Below are 19,737 nucleotides of genomic sequence, written 5' to 3' on the forward strand. Positions count from 1 at the left end.
AGGGAACTCTGTTAGTTTGGCAGTTTATAAAATGTCTGCTTTAAAATCTTTTGTGACCCTAAAATCAACTTCTGAGGAATGAGGCTCCTTAGCGAGCTGAGGGCCAGAAGACCTTGCTCCCCAGCCCTTAAAGTGGACCTCCTAGGCTCTGAGGATAGGCCTGGGTTAAAAGGAGTAAATTATTTTTATTGGAATAGAGTTGATGTACAATGTTGTGTTAGTTTCGGGTGTACAGCCCAGTGATTCAGTTATACATACATCTATACATATAGCCTTTCTTTTTCAGATTCTTTTCCCATATAGGTTGTTACAGAATACTGAGTACAGTTCCCTGTGCTTCACAGTAAGACCTTTTGATTATCTATTTTATACATAGCAGTGTGTACATGTTAACCCCAAACTTAAAAGGAGCCATCTTGGGCTTCCCTGGTGGCGCAGTGGTTGGGAGTCCGCCTGCCAATGCAGGGGACGCGGGTTCGTGCCCCGGTCCGGGAGGATCCCACATGCCGCGGAGCGGCTGGGCCCGTGAGCCATGGCTGCTGAGCCTACGCGTCCGGAGCCTGTGCTCCACAACAGGAGAGGCCACAACAGTGAGAGGCGCGCGTACCAAAAAAAAAAAAAAAAGGAGTCATCTTAATTGTAATAATATCACCAAAAATCAAATAGGAGGCACCAAATATCAGAATGTGGCCCAGGGTTACATTCAGGATGTGCCAGACTGCAGTGACTCCTGCCTTGACCACCTGCCGCTAAGGGCATCCAGCCAGGTAAGCAGGAGAGAGCCGCCTGTTTGCACACTCGGCTGCTCACCGATTTATGACTTGGGCGACTTCACCATGTCGCTTGAGTTTGGTCAACAGTAAAATGGAGATAAGGGTCCATTCCTCCCAGGGTTTTACAAGGATTGTGTCAATACTCATAGATGCTTAAAATGGGGCGTAGCATGCAGAAAGCCCTCAGCAGAGTTAGCCCTCTGCCAGCCGTGCGTCTTAGACCAAAGTTGGCAAACTCTGACCCCCATGTCCCACATTTGTAAACTGAGGTCGGTTCCAGCTCGGGGTCCCAGCCAAGATCCACTCCCGCCTTCTAGCCCCACTCACCACCACCCACTGTACTGCCAGCCGGACACGGCTGCTCCACTATCCCATCCAAGGCAAACTCACCCACACAGGCAGCAGTCCCCACAGTGACAGCTCCTTAGCTCATTTCTTTTCCATTTTTGGTGGAATCTAAAAAGGAAACTCAGAAATGCAAACCAAAACTACAATGAGGTATCACCTCACATCGGTCTGAATGGCCATCAGTAAAAAGTCTACAAATAACAAAAGCTGGCGAGGGTGTGGAGAAAAGGGCACCCTCCTACACTGTTGGTGGGAATGTAAATTGGTGCAGCCACTATGGAGAACAGCATGGAGGTTCCTTAAAAAAACTAAACGTAGAGCTACTGTATGATCCAACAACTCCACTCCTGGGCGTATATCCAGAGGAAACCATACTTCAAAAAGATACATGCACCCTAATGTTCATAGCAGCACCATTCACAATAGCCAGAACATGGAAGCAACCTAAATGTCCATCGACAGATGAATGGGTAAAGAAGATGTGGTACATATGGACAATGGGATACTACTCAGCCATAAAAAAGAATGAAATAATGCCATTTGTAGCAACATGGATGGAACTAGAGATTATCATACTAAGTGAAGTTAAGTCAGAAAGAGAAAGACAAATACCATATGATATCGCTTATATGTGGAATCTAAAATATGACACAAATGAAATTTTCTGCAAAACAGAAGAAACAGACTCACAGACATAGAGAACAGACTTGTGGTTGCCAAGGGAGAGGAGAGGTGGGGGAGGGATGGATTGGGAGTTTGGGGTCAGCAGATGCAAACTATTATACATAGAATGGATAAACAACTAGGTCCTACTGTGTAGCTCAGGGAAGTATATTCAATATCCTGGGGTAAACCATAATGGAAAACAACATGAAAAAGAATATGTATATGTATGTGTGTTTATAACTGAGTCAATTTGCTGTACAGCAGAAATTAACACAATATTGTAAATCAACTATACTTCAATAAAATTAATTTTTAATTAAAAAACATATTTTAAAAAAGGAAACTCGGAAGCCTATCCCCTCCAAAATTAAAAGGACAGATGTTAAGAAGATTTTAAATCAAGTCCAAACTCTCAAGTCCGTTTACTCAGGCTCGATTTCCTCATCTTGTATATGGGATCAGTCATCATATGTGCTGCTCAGGGGTGGTCGTAGAGATCGAGACTGGCGTGTCAGGGGCGCAGTGGCTGACACACGGCTCACGTTTGTGGGAATGTGTTTCTGTCATCATCGTGGTGCAGTGTGGTCATTGAATGACTCTCCTATCTCTTGCTACCACACTGTTAGTTTTTCAAGGACGAGGACTGTGTCTTCCTCATTTTGGTATCTATCATTCAACCTAGTTTAATGTAGTAATTGGTGAAAATGAGGCAATCATATAATTAAATCGAATAGTATATGTATATAATCTGTCTCATCAGTTCTCAGTTCCAACTGTACATCTGAATCACTCGAGCAGCTTATAAAAGTCCCTGTGACAGCTCTTCTCCCTGAGCCAATTAAAGCAGAACGTCCAGGGGAAGCTTGCAGGCATCAGTACGATATAACAGCTCCCCAGAGAAGTCTGGAGTGCAGCCAGAGCGGAGAGGCTCTGTTTCCTCTTTTACATCTACCTACTATGTGCCAGGCTCCGCTGAGACTGACAGTGACACAGACATCGGCAAGGGGAGTCTTGCCTCACCATCTACAGAGAACGATGCATAAATAAATCATTAATAAATCAGGGGACCACCCACGCGTAAGGAGATAGGAAGTTCATCCAGAGGAGGAGATGTTTTCAAATGAGGGAGGGAATTAGGAAAAATGACCTTCAACGAATTGAATTTCGTTTTCATGCCTTCAATGTTTATTCAGGACCATTGCTATGAGACAGGATTCTATTTATGAAATAAACATCTTCCCCAGTATGACTCAATAACCCTGCTAAAGCAGTCTCGTAAGAAACTTCTTTCAGAGTTTCCTCTTTGCTCGGCAGAACAAAAGTAGCATTTTTATCTTTCCTCTAACTCTGGTTTCTTAAGACATTTCTTAGGCATTTCCCTACTCACCTTGAACTCCAAAAATTTTATAGACAGGCTTCTGTGCATTGGTGAGTTTTGTGCCTACAACTATGGATGACTTACTTATCTTTTTTTTTCTTTTGGACCAAGACTCATATTTTAAATTACTTCAAATTCTTTTTAGAAAAGAGGGAGAGAAATTATTAAATGTCAATGTCATGGGTCTGTATTCCCTGCAAACAAAGCATCTATGATTTGTAATTCTCAGTTCAGCTGCGTTAGAACGGGGACAGGGAAACATATTTACTTAGCATTTAGCATGTGTCAATCTGTTATGTGCTTTGCACACATTATGTGAAGTATGTCTCCTGTTAATGTCGTAACTTTGGCACTAAGCTCCCATTTTACAAATGCATGGGAAATGGGATTCAGTGCAGATGGGGCCAGAGGACCGGTAAGCAGCCCTTTGAGGGGTTGAAAGATTCTCTGTTAGTGTCAGGTCCTTTATATTTCTAATTAGTGCCTCTTCCTGTCCCAAACTTTACTGTTTGATTGTCACAGATCTCAGTAACTTTTCAAGGCAAACCCCAAGCCTCAGCCATTCCACATCATGTACCTGCTCTTGTTAATTTAATAAATTAAATCTGCTCATCGAGGACTATCCAGGGGATGAATCAGAAAGATATGAAAAAAAAAAAAAAAAAAGGAAAGAAAGAGATGAATCAGAAATGCACTCTGCTCTTAAGGGAATTTATAAATTATTAGAGGGAGTGAAACACACACATCATAATTAAAACCAATACATCAGGGCATCCCTATCAGAGGAGGAGCTGCTGAGAAGTTCTCTGCCCATCATCGCTGGTGAAGGCCATTGTCCAATAATCCCCAGTGGGAGTCTGGGCGGGGGTGGGGCAGGGGGGCGGGAGCGGGGAAAGAATCAGGACCTGGAGCCAAGGAGAGAGGAACAGCCAGGGGCCCAGGCAGGTGGTCAGAGCTGTGATGTGCACAGACCCTCTGGGGAGGGATCTCCTTAAAGGCTGGTTATAGGGTCTGAGGGTCTGCATTTCTCAAACTCATAGGTCATGCCAAACCACATTTTAAGTAGCAAGGGTCTAGCAAGGATCAAACGTGTAAGGTACACAGTACGTGTGAGGTGCCTAGAACGGGAGGAAAGCCTAAAGGTCAGGGGGCAGGACACGCAATTGAACAAAGACGGCAACGAAGCAGGGAGGGTCAAGAGGGTGCCCTGTTCACGGCACGTGAATGTGATGTCATTCCTCTCTGAGCTGAGAGGTGGGCAGGTCAGTCAGATTAAAGTATCGTTTAAGGATGGGGTGGACGGCCACTCAGTGCTCTCAGTTAAAACAATTAACCCACAAAAAACGGGGATGGAGCCGCTACTGGAAAGTCAGTGATTCAGCCTCATCAAGAAACCCAAGCTATTAGGACCACGTGAACACACTTCACTTCCAGTACAACTGGGAGTCGGTTTGTCCACTTCCGTAGCCTGTTGGCCATCTGTCTCCATGGCTGGTGCTGTTTAGGTTTGTGTAGGTTTACTGTCAACCACAGAGGACTTTGGACATGTCAGTTAGCACATTGTGGTTGATGTTGTTTAAGGGCTAATAGAAATCTATTTCAACTGAAAGAGTTGATACGAAAGTGCTGTGTAAATACAAGACATTTGGATTTTTCAGAAGATAGAGAGTTCATGTTATCGGTCACATAGCAGAGAAAAATTACCCTCTAAAGTACAAACTTACCCAGCACCCAAAATGTCATTATTTATTTAGCATTTATGCAAATATGACTTATTTCTGGTGTACATCCTACTGAGAATTTGGAATTTTGAATTCCAGTTTGGAATTTTTTTCTCTTACTGTTTGACTTACATATGAGCAAATAGGTTGACTAATTTTCAAAGGGAATCTGACTTTTCTGTTTTGAATCTTAATAGGAAAATGACAGCACAGATACTTTGAAAAAATAGGCCCTTGCCTACACGTCACAGCTGTCATCTGAAGTAGACGTCCAAAAAGCTCAGGCATTTCCTCCAGAGAGCTCTAAAAGTAGAAGGGCACTTAGATCAAAAAAGAGAAACCCAGCTGTCCCTGGACCAGCGGCGCCTACTGGGTGAGTACTGGGCTTGTGAAAGAAAACAGTCATTCTGGGGAAGCAAATTTGGTTATCAAGCCTAGCCCTTTGCTCTAAGTAAATAAAAGAACAAGATGCTTGAGCGAACAAAGAAAAGTTGCCTTATTCCAGAAACATGGGCCATTGGAAGCCGTGATAATAGAGATTGCCTGCAGAAAAGGTGTAAGAATTCATGGCAAAATGCAAGTGTTGGGCACTCTGTTGGTGGATACCTTGGAGTCCTGGCAACTTGGTTAGTGAGAATACCATACTTGGAGTCACAAAGCATTTTCACTCCCCTCAAATAGACAGTGTAACAGGGTGTGTGCCTTGGAGGGGGACCCAAGTCGATGAGAACATCAGTGTTTGGTTTTGCGATGCTGTGTGGGTGGGGATGATCCATGCTGACCACGGGTTGAGCTGGCCAAACAAACCAGCCTGGAATCTTACATAATCCCTTCTGCATCACGCACCAAGGCAAGAGCAGGGCACGGAACAGGAGGACATGGATATTTTTAGTCACATTTCTCAGTTCGACCAGGGACTATCACTCCAGACCCAGCAGAAGGCAGACCAGACAGTTTTGTCTGATGAGCTAATTAGTTTTCAGCACCTCATTATCACCTCACAATGGAATCTAGAATAAAAACTTAGAGTGCAGAATGTTTAAGAGACTTATTTGAATGCAGTAAAGTACATTCTTTAAGTTAAATTCTTTCCTCAGAAATAGGCTTTATCTGTGCAGGAAATATTTGAAGAGAATGAAGATGGAGGAGAAAAAGTTTCATAAAGTAGCATGTCTCTAACATTGAAACGTTGTCAAAAATGTGATGTGCATTCCAGACAAAACACAGGTAAGCCACAGTTTGTAGTAAAAAAGAAACAAAGAACAAATTTATGGTAACTGGGGGGGAAGCATCAGGGGGAGAGATAGTTAGGGAGTTTGGGATGGACATGTACCCACTGCTATATTTTAAATGGATAACCAACAAGGACCTACTGTAGAGCACAGGGAGCTCTGCTCAATATTATGTAACAACCTAAATGGGAAAAGAATTTGAAAAAGAATAGATATATTTATACGTATAACTGAATCACTTTGCTGTACCTGAAACTAACACAACGTTGTTAATCAACTATACTCCAGTATAAAATAAAAAGTTAAAAAATAAGTTATTGTTGGTTTGACAGGAAAAAAACCCTAGGAACCAGAGACTTGAATTTTAGTTTCACCTCTGCCGCTAATTAACTGAGTGGCTGGAGGCAAATCACTTTCTCTGAGCTCTGTTCTCTTATCTACAAAGTGAAATCTCTGGAGGAGGTGGATGAACTCTGCAGTCTCTTCCAGTTGGAAAATTCTCCTGTTTTACTAACACTAACTTAGGGTCAACTCTGCAGCCTTCTAAGGCACATTTATGAGATTTAATTTGGGGGGATAAAATAATTTTCAAAATTGCTAAGCATTAAGAAGTTTTTTTTTTTCTTTTAATCATTGCTTTGGCAGATCCATCTGTTTCCAGCAACAGAGTCTGACATGCCATGAGCATCTAACCCCTGAGCATCTCACGCCTGAGCTTGATCGACAGAAAGCTGGGGGCTGTGGGGCTCAGATGGTAGCCAAGCTTAAACCCCTTTTGCTGAAAACCACATTGAAGAGGGATTCCCAGGTCACGTGGCATGCTTGCCAAACATGTGAGAACCCAGGGGCAGGTGCTGTGTCTTCCACCTTCACTGTCTAGCTCCCACTTCGTGCTGGATAATTGTTGCAAAGAGACATGATACAAAGTGTTATAGTGTTTAAAATGCACTGAGATGTACAATTTGTCTCTGCTGGAGTCAGTTCTTTTCTGACATAACATAGAAGCTATTAATTAACACAGCCAGTGTGTCTCACACCTTCATACTGTCAACACTCTACACATGGCAGTGACCGATTTAGCCACTAGTCATGTGTGCCTATTTAAGTTTAAATGTGAATTGATTAATATTAGATGGAATTTTAAATTCATTTCCTCAGTAGCACCAGCCACATTTCAAGCATCCAATAGCCACGTGTGATCGGTGGATACCATAAGGAACAGTAGAGGTCTAGACCATTTCCATCATCATAAAAAGTTCCACTGGACAGCGCTGGTCCAGACTGACCATTCCTGACACCATGAAATTTCTTTTCAGTTTCAGCTTAGAGAGCAAAGCCAACATTGAAACGTTCTTTGTGTGTTAACAACACTATCAGAATTCTATTGTAGATCATGGAGGGCTGGGAAGATTATAACTCATGGCATACTTGAGCAAGGCCTTATTGTCTTTGGAGGATCACCAAGTACTCTCACCAAAAAAGCTCTAAGATCAACTAAAATTGGGAAAGGGTAGGTCAGAGTTAGACTCGGTAAAGCAAAAATCCAGTGAAGAATTTGTACCCTTATCGATATTTCCTAACTTGAAGCATTAGGCTTATTTACGTGCTTACATTTACATCTTCCTAAGTAGGTTTGTAAACTGTGGAGGAAGAATCCCCATCACAGTTCATCCTCTATTTTCCTGGAATTCACTTTATTTCTTATTTCAGTCTCTTACAGTCCCTTTTTATAAATGTGATTCAATTGAAAATATTGTTTTTTGTAAGCCTTTTTAGCTTTCTCATTAAGGAGATTTTTTTTTTCCTTTTGACCCCTCTTTCTAGAAAAGGTTAATTCACAAAGAAAAAGAATGACCAGATGATTATTTCTCCATGACCACCAGTACTATTTCTGCTTGATGCCCTTCCTACTCCTTTAATTGAGGTTTTCTTTTTAGTTTTTTTTCACTGAAGTATAGTTGCTGTAAATATTATATGTTATATTATATGTTACAGATGTACAATAGAGTGATTCACAAATTTAAACATTGTGCTCTATTTACAGTTATTGTAAAATATTCGCTATTTTCCCTGCTGTACAATATATCCTTGTAGCTTATTTTATACATAATAGTTTGTACCTCTTAGTCACCTACCCTATATTGCCCCTACCCCCTTCCCTCTCCTAACTGGTAACCACTAGTATGTTTTTCTATATCTGTGAGTCTGTTTCTTCTTTGTTATATTCAGTACTTTGCTTTATTTTTAGATTCCACTTGTATTTCCACGTATAAATGATATCATACAGTACTTGTCTTTCTCTGTCTGACTTATTTCACTTAGCATAATACCCTCCGAGTCCATCTATGCTGTTTGCAATGGCAACATTTCATTATTTTTTTATGGCTGAGTAGTATTCCACTGTATGTGTGTGTGTGTGTGTGTGTGTACACCACATCTCACTTTATCCATTCATCTGTTGATAGATATTTAGGGTACTTCCATACCTTGACAATTGTAAATGATGCTGCTATGAACATTGGGGTGCATGTACCTTTTCAAGTTGGTGTTTCTGGTTTTTTTCGGGTATATAGTCAGGAATGGAATTGCTGGTCATATGGTAGTTCAATTTTTTTGTTTCTAGAGAAAATATCATACCATTTTCCACAGTGACTGCCACCAGACAATTTGTTTCTGGGTTTTGGTTTGGTTTTGTTTTTTTTATAAATTTATTATTTTTGGCTGCCTTGGGTCTTCATTGCTGCACGCAGGCTTTCTCTAGTTGTGGTGAACAGGGGTCTACTCTTCAATGTGGTGTGCAGGTTTCTCATTGCAGTGGTTTCCTCTTGTTGTGGAGCACGGGCCTCTAGGTGCGTTGGATTCAGTAGTTTGTGGCACACAAGCTCAGTAGTTGTGACGCATGGGCTTAGTTGCTCTGGCGGCATGTGGGATCTTCCTGGGCCAGTGCTTGAACCTGTGTCCCCTGCATGGCAGGCGGATTCTTAACCACTGTTGCCACCAGGAAAGCCCCACCTACATTTGTTATTTGTAGTGTTTTTGGATGATGGCCATTCTGACAGGCATGAGATGGTACCTCATTGTGTTTTTAATTTACATTTCTCCAATGATTAACAATGTTGCACATTTTTTCATGTACCTGTTGGCCACCTGTATGTCTTCTTTGGAAAAATGTCTATTCAGGTCTTCTGCCCATTTTTTAATTGGGTTGTTTTTTTTTTAATATTGAGTTGTTGAGCTGTTTATATATGTTGGATAGGAAACCCTTATCAGTCATATCACTTGCAGATATTTTCTCCCATTCAGTAGGTTGCCTTTTCATTTTACAGATGATTTCCTTTCCTGTGCAAAAGCTTTTAAGTTTAAGTAGGTCCCATATGTTTATTTGTGCTTTTATTTCCTTTGCTTTAAGAGACAGATCCAAAAACATATTGCTATGATTTACGTCAAAGAGTGTTTTGCCTATGTTTTCCTCTAGGAGTTTTACAGTATCCAGTCTTATATTTAGGCCTTTAATCATTTTAAGTTTATTTTTATATATGATGTTAGAGAATGTTGTAATTTCATTCTTTTACATGTAGCTGTCCAGTTTTCCCACCCCCACTTATTAAAGAGACTGTCTTTTATCCATTGTCTATTCTTGCCTCCTTTGTCATAGATTAATTGACCATAGGTGCATTGGTTTATTTCTGGGATTTCTATCCTGTTCCATTGATCTATGTGTCTGTTTTTGTGCCAGCATCATATTGTTTTAATTACTGTAGCTTTAGAGTATAGTCTGAAGTCAGAAAGCCTGATTCCCCCAGTTTCATTCTTCTTTCTCAAGACTATTTTGGCTATTGAGGGTCTTTTGTGCTTCCATAAAAATTTTTTAATTATTTTTTCTAGTTCTGTGAAAAATGCCATTGGTAATTTGATAGGAGTTGCCTGAATCTGTAGATTGCCTTGGGTAGTATGTTCATTTGAGCAATATTGATTCTTCCAATCCAAGAACACAGTACATCTTTCCATCTGTGTTGTCTTCAATTTCTATCAACAGCGTCCTATAGTTTTCCAAGCACAGGTCTTTTGCCTCCTTAGGTAGGTTTATTCCTAGCTGTTTTAGTTGAGGTTTCTATTTGGAGCATAATATGGTACATCTTAGTAACCTAGGTTATATGTAGAATTCTTAAAATTTCTACAAACACTTTCTTTTCCAAAACATGGAACTGGAGAATACTGGTTTTTATCAGAAATTATTTCAACTCTGTGACTGGTTGTCATCCTGCTCAGAATAAATAGTGGATATGTGTGGGTTTTGTTAGCAGCTTCTATTCCCTTCTTCCGGTATCAATTTCCTGGTCTTCTCCTGGGATCCACACCTCCTGTCCTCTGGGAGGCCAATCAGAAGATCCCATTCAGCTGACACAGGGGTGCTTTCAAAGATGGCCCATCTGATTATCAGAACCAATTGAGGTCACTGACAACTTCAGTCTAACCCTTCCACTTGCCCTTGGAAGGACTCAGGCCGGGTCTGCAGCTGCATGCTGTGTCCATGAGGACAAATGAAGCCTGACGGAGAACAGGAGCATAAGAAAGAGAGCTAAGAGATAGAAACTGAGAAACTGCAGGCTGAGGACATCTTCTGAGCCCTGAATTCAGCCAGCCTGGCAACTGGTCTCTTTACCCCAGCATCCTTTCCAATCCAGAAGCCAAAATATGTATAGTATTTCAATGGAGCTTACGTCCTATGGATTATACATTTCTTCATAGAGTGTAAATTGTGAAAATCTTTTGAAAAAATCTTAATTTGGTAATAATGCCAAGCAAGTTATTTCTGAAAACAGGCAAGCATTTTAGGAAAGGAGAACTTTCCTCAAACGATCCAATTTGTAGCAGCACAAAAAGATGATGGTGAGATTCTGCTATAATTAATAGGCACATTGTTAAGTGAATTATGCAATATTAAAATATCACCGAGGGGACAGAACTAGAGATAAATGTCTTCATCTGGGCTGGATGGAGCTCTTCTGGGGAACCACGTTATAAAGTTCTTTAATTTAAAAAATTACATTTCCAGGGCCTAATATTGTCAGAAAGACAAATAATCTGGCTCAGTAAGAAATATAGATATAGAGGATTGTGCTTAAGGGCCTCGCACAGTGGTTGTACATCATTGTCAAGTGGAAAGTAATTAGGACAAGGAAGCTGCATACCTGGTTCTACGGGCTGAGTGTTGATAGAAACGCATCCTTGAGCATCTCTAAATCTGAGATGCCTGAGTCCAGCCTCCTGCTGATACATTGCCAGGCACGCTCGATGTTTTAATACAGGTTTTATGATTATTTAGGGTTGGTGGAGTCAGCAAATCAGGAAATGACATCTCTTGGTAAGATCGTTTGTGACTCACAAATCCCAAGAGAAGGGGGCATGCCACACCACGGGGGGTCACCAAGGGAAGCACCAGCGTTGGTCAGGACACAGAAAAAGTGAGGACAACTGGGGGCAACTGTGGCTTCTCCAAGAAAGAATGGGGCGAGGGTGAACAAGCTTAGGATTGTCTAGTTCAAATCATTTCAGCGGGTTCTAAGTCATGGGGCTTGTCCCTAGTTGTCTGGTACTTGGCCCTGGGGTGATTAAGGCAGGGGATGGTGGCCCAGAGGGTGACATCCCAGGGGAAGAGGGGGTGGGGGTGGGGGTTCTGCACTGGTTGATTTGCATATGAAAGGTTTGTATCTCTAGGGCTCCCATATCCCTGGGGTGTGGGGATGGAGCAGTCCCTCCAGGGTCAGCAAGGCCCCAAATGCCAAAGCAACAGAATTTTGAAAATAAAAGACATGATTGATACTCACAGGATGGCTGGCCCACCTTTAACACCTGCAAGCGTGACTGGCGAGTGTCACCCGGGGCCCTTCTACCAGGTGAGGAGGGAGGACCGGTGCTGATGGTAGTGACCAAGCTCTGTAAAAAGCTGATGACCAAAGCAGGACCAGCCTGTTCATCTAAGGTACCCAGGGAAGAACCTGTGCTCCTCACCACCAACATGTTTCGTTTCCCATTCTTGGTACCTGAAATGCACCAAGGGTGTTCTCTTTAAAAACAATAATGTTGGGCTTCCCTGGTGGCACAGTGGTTGAGAGTCCGCCTGCCAATGCAGGGGACACGGGTTCGTGCCCCGGTCCGGGAAGATCCCACATGCCGCGGAGCGGCTGGGCCCGTGAGCCATGGTCGCTGAGCCTGAGCGTCCGGAGCCTGTGCTCCGCAACGGGAGAGGCCACAACAGTGAGAGGCCTGCGTGCCGCAAAAAAATAAAAGTAAAATTTTAAAAAAAATTTAATAAAAACAATAATGTTGTGTGGATTCTGGAAGATGTACCCAAACATAGACCCTCGCTCTCTCTCCCAAACCCCTCCCAAGACGACTCTCACAGTGTCATAAACTGGAGAGGTGGCTGGAGCCCTCCCCTGCAAGGATCTCCAGCATTTTGAAGCTTAAGGTTCTTGTGAAGACTTGTAGGGCAGGGAAGGAGGCTGCCTTCCCCATTGTCACAGGGTCTGGAGAGACCAAGGGCTCAGCACCCAGGAGGAAGCTGCTCAGCAGAGCCGGTCTAGGATCAGCCCCAGGCTTCCTGAACATCCCAGGAAATGTCCTCTCTTATACTGCACAGACCAGGAGAAACTTGACGCCAACCACAGCCTCTGCCACGGCGCCACTGCAGGGTATTTCTGAAATAGATCCTGCCCCTGCTCCTGCCACTGGGAAAGGACTCTCCCCTGCCATCAGTCACACCTGGAGGACCCCCAAACCTCTGAATCAGAAAGCAAAAATGAACCAAAAAGGCAGCCAATCAGCCCATAAGAGGCTTCCATTTTCCTTCCAACCTAGGAAGAAAACAAACAAAAATTATCTTTTCTTCCCCCTTGAACCCACCCCTGCCCCAAAGGTCCCTGTAGCCTGAGCAAAGATGCAGAAGGAAAGGAGAAAACCCACATCATATGAGGCTCACTAAACTCAAGGGAGGCAGACACCCAAGAGATTGAAGCAGGTCACAGGGAGGATGCTACCACCAGAGATGCAGAGCCCCACCCACACCCACCCCTGTCCCGTGAAGCAGTCCTGAGAACACAGGATGCCAGGTCACACCCTCAGGGGTTCTGACTCAGTGGTATGACTGCAGCCTGAGTGTCCCCACAGGACTCCAATGTTTAGACCAAGTCGAGAAGCAAATATGTAGGAAGATATTGCAAAACATTATTTCTGATTTTTTTAATGTAATAAAGGAACTGGAAAACGGAATCAACAGCAGTGAATCAGGAATTTGTAATCAGGAGGGCCAAAGGGGTCACTCCCTCACAACAGAACAAAGCATATTGAGAACAACAAATCATTTTCACTTATTTAGTAAACCCTTATCTAGCATTTAACGTGTAAGGCACTGTTATGAGTGCTTTACAAATATTCACTTGATTACACTCGAAATGAGCCTATGGAGGTTGGTCCTACTATTCTGCCTTTGATAGACTAGTGAACGGCTGTTGGTATTGGGTAAAGAGCATCTAAACAGTTCAACCTAATTTAAACATCCAAGCAACGTGAAGGAAAAGCTGATACCGCGGAGAGCCGCACCTCAATCTTTAATGTGCACCCGGGGCCCTGGGGTCTTGTTATAAAGCAGATTCTGATTCAGGAGGTGGGGCTGGGGCCTGGAATTCATCCTCTCTCACAAGCTCCCTGGTGCTGCCCCAGAGGGAACAAAGAGAAGCATAATTTGTGAATAACACTGCTTCAGAGAACAGAACAGAAAAGAGACAAAGAATAGTAAAAGAAACAATAGAAGGAAATGTCCCCGAGCTGAAAAAAGACTTGAATTTTTAATTGAGAAGACTCATTTTCAATTAATCCAAGGATTAAGGAAAATGAGTGTCCCCCACCAGCATCCAGAGTGACTGGACTGCTTACAAAGTAAAAGGCAAGAGGCTGGCGTGGAATGCTGACGGGCCACCAAAGCTGACACTGTCATCACAGAGCTGGTGGAACATACCTGGGGAACCTTGGGAAGAAACCTTCATTATCCAAACATCCTCCTTCAAGAGAAATGCTGCAGCCTGGCAAGGATTCAGAAAGAAGGGGCTGCTCATTTTCCATGGAAACTTCCTTTGGAAAGTACTCAGCCCAGGAAATAATATTCATTCAGGACAAGAACCTCAAAGCAAAAGAAACCAGAAAAGCAATGGCTTTTAAAAAATAATGAATTTTAAACAGAAAGGTCATAATGACCTGGCTTATTGTAGGCAGTCAATAGTTAAATGAAGAAAATTACGCTTCGTATTTCAGCGAGAAGGTGAAACAAAGGGGGTAGGTGAAGATGGGAAGGGGTGTCAGGTTTTTATTTTATTTTATTTCATTTTTAATTAATTTTTATTGGAGTATAGTTGATCTACAATGTTGTTAGTTTCAGGAGTACAGCAAAGTGAATCAGTTATACATATACATATATCCACTCATTTTTAGATTCCTTTCCCATATAGGCCAGAGTATTGAGTGGCGTTCCCTATTATCTATTATCTATTTTATATACAATAGTGTGTATATGTCAATCCCAATCTCCCAATTTATCCCTTCCCCCCTTTTCCCCCCCTTGGTAACCATAAGTTTGTTTTCTACATCTGTGACTCTACTTCTGTTTTGTAGGTAAGTTAATTTTACCATTTTTTTAGATTCTACATATAAGTGATAGGTTTTCAATTGGCACCTTGAGGAGAAGCAGTGTGGTTCACTCAGTAACAGAGGGAAGTCCATGGTCAGGCCCAGAAAATCAGAGGGCTTGTCTCTTTAGGAGTTTGATGCGGACTCTTTCAGAGGCTCACTCCCTGATGCAGCATGACCTTCCACCCTCCGCTTTATCATCTCAATATATGCAGAAAAAGCTTTCGATAAAATTCAACATCCACTTATGATAAAAAAAAACTCTCCAGAAAATGGGCATAGATGGAACCTACCTCAATATAATAAAGCCCATATATGATCAACTCACAGCTAACATCATACTCAACAGTGAAAAGCTGAAACATTCCCTCTAAGATCAGGAACAAGACAAGGATGTCCACTCTTGCCATGTTTTATTCCACATAGTTTTGGAAGTCCTAGCCACAGCAATCAGAGAAGAAAAAGAAATAAAATGAATCCAAATTGAAAGACAAAGTAAAACTGTCACTGTTTGCAAAGGACATGATACTATACATAGAATATCCTAAAGATGCTACCAGAAAACTACTAGAGCTCATCAAAGAATTTGGTAAAGTTGCAGGATACAAAATTAATACACAGAAGTATGTTGTATTTCTATACACTAATATCTTGTCTTCAGTTTAACTGAGTATGATGGTGAAGGACAGTTGAGGTCCCTTCACAACGTGGGTTCCCAGCAACCTTCACCTTGCTTTGGAGGAAAGCAATCTTAAGAAGCATTCAGCTAATAATGGGCCTGACCCCAGTTTTCTGACTGATTCTGGGAATCTGATTTGGTGCTTTGGGAGCTGGGTCCATCCTCATGATACAAAGCATCTCTGTGGCTGGACAAATAGAGCCAGCAGGAAAGGAGTGGACAGACAGCCTAGGTCACAATATTGTGTCAGTGACACTAAACAAGAATGAACAGAACTAGAACTCTATTACCCACAATAATTTTCTTTCTCATACTTTTTCTAATCATAATATTAGAAAATGAAATTTAGTTCACCTGTAGTTCCACTGCTTAGCACAAGAAATAATTTTCATACTTGCCTTTAAGTGTCTCCACATGTACACGTAGTTTCTCCTTAAGGCATACTCAATTACTTTTGTTTTATTTCACCCCTTTTCAGGTTCTGACCCAGTTATTACATTTAGCATTTTAATGACAATATAATGTGCTATAATTTACTTATCTAAACCCAGGTTACTGAATATTTATACTATTTTTGAAATGGAGTTTTGCTAAGTTGAGAAATGCAGTGACAGAATAAAATGCTTTACCTGGAAGATTTTGTTGGTCCTGGGAAAAAAGCCAAGCACATAGCTGGGAAGCCAGTGTAAGAACACTGAACATGAGGGAGCCAGGACCTGGCTGAGGCCCTGTCACAAGAGGTCACATCCAGATGTGGCCAGGTCCTGAGGCCATTGTCAGAGAAAAGCGTGGGTGAGGGAAGGTGTCAGGAAACTGTCTTGGGAAAGTTTTAGAGCAGGGCCCTGAGAGAGTTGGCTGAGCTACGGGTTGGGTACCTATGAAAATTGATGGTCAGGACGGTAAGCAGTTTAGGCCTGGACCAAGTGCCCGGGCCCAGCTGGGCCTTCAACAACACTGTACTTCCTTTTGCACCCTGGAGGGGCAGGCTGCAAGCCAGACACACAGACACTCTGCGCAGACAGCACCCATCAGCAGAGGCGCCCGTGTGTCCACCCTGCAGCAGACTGTGAGCACGGCCAGCCCACCCCCCGTAGCCCTTACACCAGCCCTGAGGGAGCTCTTTAACTCAGGATTTACCACGATACAGGAGGATTTGTTGAAAATTGCTAAACACACACAATTGGATAAGAAAACCAGGCAGTTCAGGGTACGTTAACTTCTCTGTGACTATGATAACTTCTTTGACATTCACAAAGGTTAGGTCCCAAGACTTACAGAAATCCCCAAGTTTATGAACCCATCAATGCTTGGACTGTCTTCTGGTTTCTCTGGAAACTGATTTTCTGTGAAGAGCCATTTATTTCCTGGGAATTGTCTCACACTGCATGCTAACCATCTGTCAACTCTTGTTAAGTTTTATCTCTCACTTAATGAGCACGGGGCAGAGTTGGCTGGAGATCTTCTTCGACAGTTTCACCAATCGTTGGCTGTCACTCATGGGCTGGTGGCCAGATGAGTGAAGCTGGGTCCTGAGTTCTCCCAGCCCCCAAGGCTGAGGCCGTGGGGGTCCTGGCCATTCTGGCAAATGCTTGTGTTGTAGCCCCCGATTAGATGAGAGATCCCCACCGCCCAGGCTGAACCCCAGAGAGCGGTCAGACAGGAAATACTGAGTCTGTGGGTGAACAGGAGCTCCCCTAGGACCACAGAGCAGAGAAACAGAGTCTACAACGGGATGAAATCTAAGAAGCCGCTTCAGTTTCCAGCCAGTACCAAACCCATTCACACAGTTGTTCCTCTTCCCAAATAAGCACAATTCATTGTGTTTGAAATCTGCCAACCCACTTTGAACTTTCTTTTCCTTTTTCACATTGCTTGGAGCGAGGAAGATGGGTAAATTTTGGGAAAATAGCTCCTTACCCATGACTGCTGAATTCTTTGCTGAAACACAGGGCTGCCCTCCAGCCAAGATGTGTTCACTGTGTGTATGTAACCACACCCACCAGCCAAGACACATCACCTGAGGGCGTTGGAGACATTGCAAGTGTTCTTGACATGAGACAAAAAGCTTCAAAAGAGAGGAACACCACTCTGCTAAAGGCAGAACGCCCACACACCAGGATGTGGTGCCATACTCTGGGAAACCAGCACCCACTTAGAGAGCCAGAGCTGACCCCAGGTAAGCAAAATATCCAATGTCTGGTCCATCCAAACAGGCCTCCTTGAGAAGGATTACACATCACTACCCTTGCCATTTCCTGGGAAGTCTTAGCCCTGCAACTCTGCAACGTGACCCTCACCCCATGACCCCTCAGACCCTGCAGTGGTCCCTCGGTTGGGTCTGTTGGCCCATTTTGTGCTTGACAGGGAAACACAAGCCGTGGGTGTTTTAGCAGAAGAGGCAGAGTGTGCAGTAACCCCATAACATCATGACACCCAAACTCTCTGCTTCTCAAGGCTTAGCGAGCCTCCGCTATATAATAGCAGATACAATGATAAAATAGTTACTGTTTATTACTGCCTACTTTGGTGCAGTTACTGTTCCTAATATTTTTCATACTTTCATTTATATCTTGAGTGTTTATTATGTGGCACATATATATACAATGGAATATTAGCCATAAAAAGAAACGAAATTGAGTTATTTGTAGTGAGGTGGATGGACCTAGAGTCTGTCATACAGACTGAAGTAAGTCAGAAAGAGGAAAAACAAATACCATATGCTAACACATGTATATGGAATCTAAAATGTATATATATATATATTGTACTGATGAACCTAGTGGCAGGGCAGGAATTAAAGACGTAGACATAGAGATGGACTTGAGGATACAGGGCAGGGGAAGGGAACGCTGGGGCAAAGTGAGAGAGGCATCGACATACATACACTACCAAATGTAAAATAGGGGAAGCAGCCGCACAGCACAGGGAGATCAGCTCTGTGCTTTGTAATGACCCAGAGGGATGGGATACGGAGGGTGGGAGGGATGCTCAAGAGGGAGGGGATATGGGGATATATGTATACTTATAGCTGATTCACTTTGTTGTACAACAGAAACTAACACAGTATTGTGAAGCAATTATACTTCAGTAAAGATCTATTAAAAATAAATAAATAAGTCAAATAAATAAATAAGAAAAAACCAGTAGGAAGTAAATTAAGATTACTTAAACATAAAATTACTAAACGTTATTCCTGGGAGATGGGGGAGGGGTAAATCTTAAAGGACCCTAAGGAGGATTCCTAAAGGTGGAAAAGATACTGATTCCCAGGCCTAGGCTGTGTTGTGGTCAATAGTCCCAATTTTAGGAGGGCAGAGGGACATTGTATTAATTTCAAAACAATATTATGTTACTAAATATGTGTTTTAACTAACAGCCACAATGCATATTCCAAGAGTTTTTAGGCCATTTAATCCAGAAAATCTGTTAAAAACAAGAGTTTGGGACTTCCCTGGTGATACAGTGGTTAAGAATCCGCCTGCCAATGCAGGGGACACAGGTTCAGGCCCTGGTCCAGGAAGGATCCCACATACCGTGGAGCAACTATGCCCGTGCACAGCTACCGAGCCTGCACTCTAGAGCCCGTGAGCCACTACTACTGAGCCTGTGTGTCACAACTACTGAAGCCCACTTGCCTAGAGACCATGCTCCACAACAAGAGAAGCCACCGCAACGAGAAGCCCGTACACTGCAACAAAAAGTAACCCCTGCTCGCCGCAACTAGAGGGAAGCCCATGCACAGCAACAAAGACCCAACACAGCCAAAAATAAATAAATAATAAACAAACAAAACAAACAAATAAATAAGTGTTTTTAAAAAAGAGAAGAGTTTGATTCCAAATACTGCAGCAGCTGTCCTGGGATTTAATGAGCTCCTGTGGGCCCTCGTTTTGGACCAGTGGATGACCAGCACAACATTGTATTGTACGTGTCCTGTGCTGCACAGCCAGAGGGGAAAGCAGAGGTACCTCTATTGATTGTGATTTTGCAGGGTCCTTCTTGGGTTTCCTCCCTCTGCCTTGTTTCAAATACTGTTTTTTCCACCAAAGCTATCTCCCAGATACACTTTCTTCTCCATTTAGATGCTGTCCCTAGCTAATCTCATGTCTTCCATGATTTCATATACCAATACTTGTATGAAAGTACATCCTAAATAAAGAGACACACTCCAGAGCTGTCTCTTGAGCTCCCAACCCTAACATGCAACAACTTAGCAGACATCTCTCTTTGGGTGCTCCATAGGCTTTGCAGTCTCATC

Source organism: Phocoena sinus, chromosome 9 (assembly GCF_008692025.1).
Source record: "Phocoena sinus isolate mPhoSin1 chromosome 9, mPhoSin1.pri, whole genome shotgun sequence".
Classification (NCBI taxonomy): domain Eukaryota; kingdom Metazoa; phylum Chordata; class Mammalia; order Artiodactyla; family Phocoenidae; genus Phocoena; species Phocoena sinus.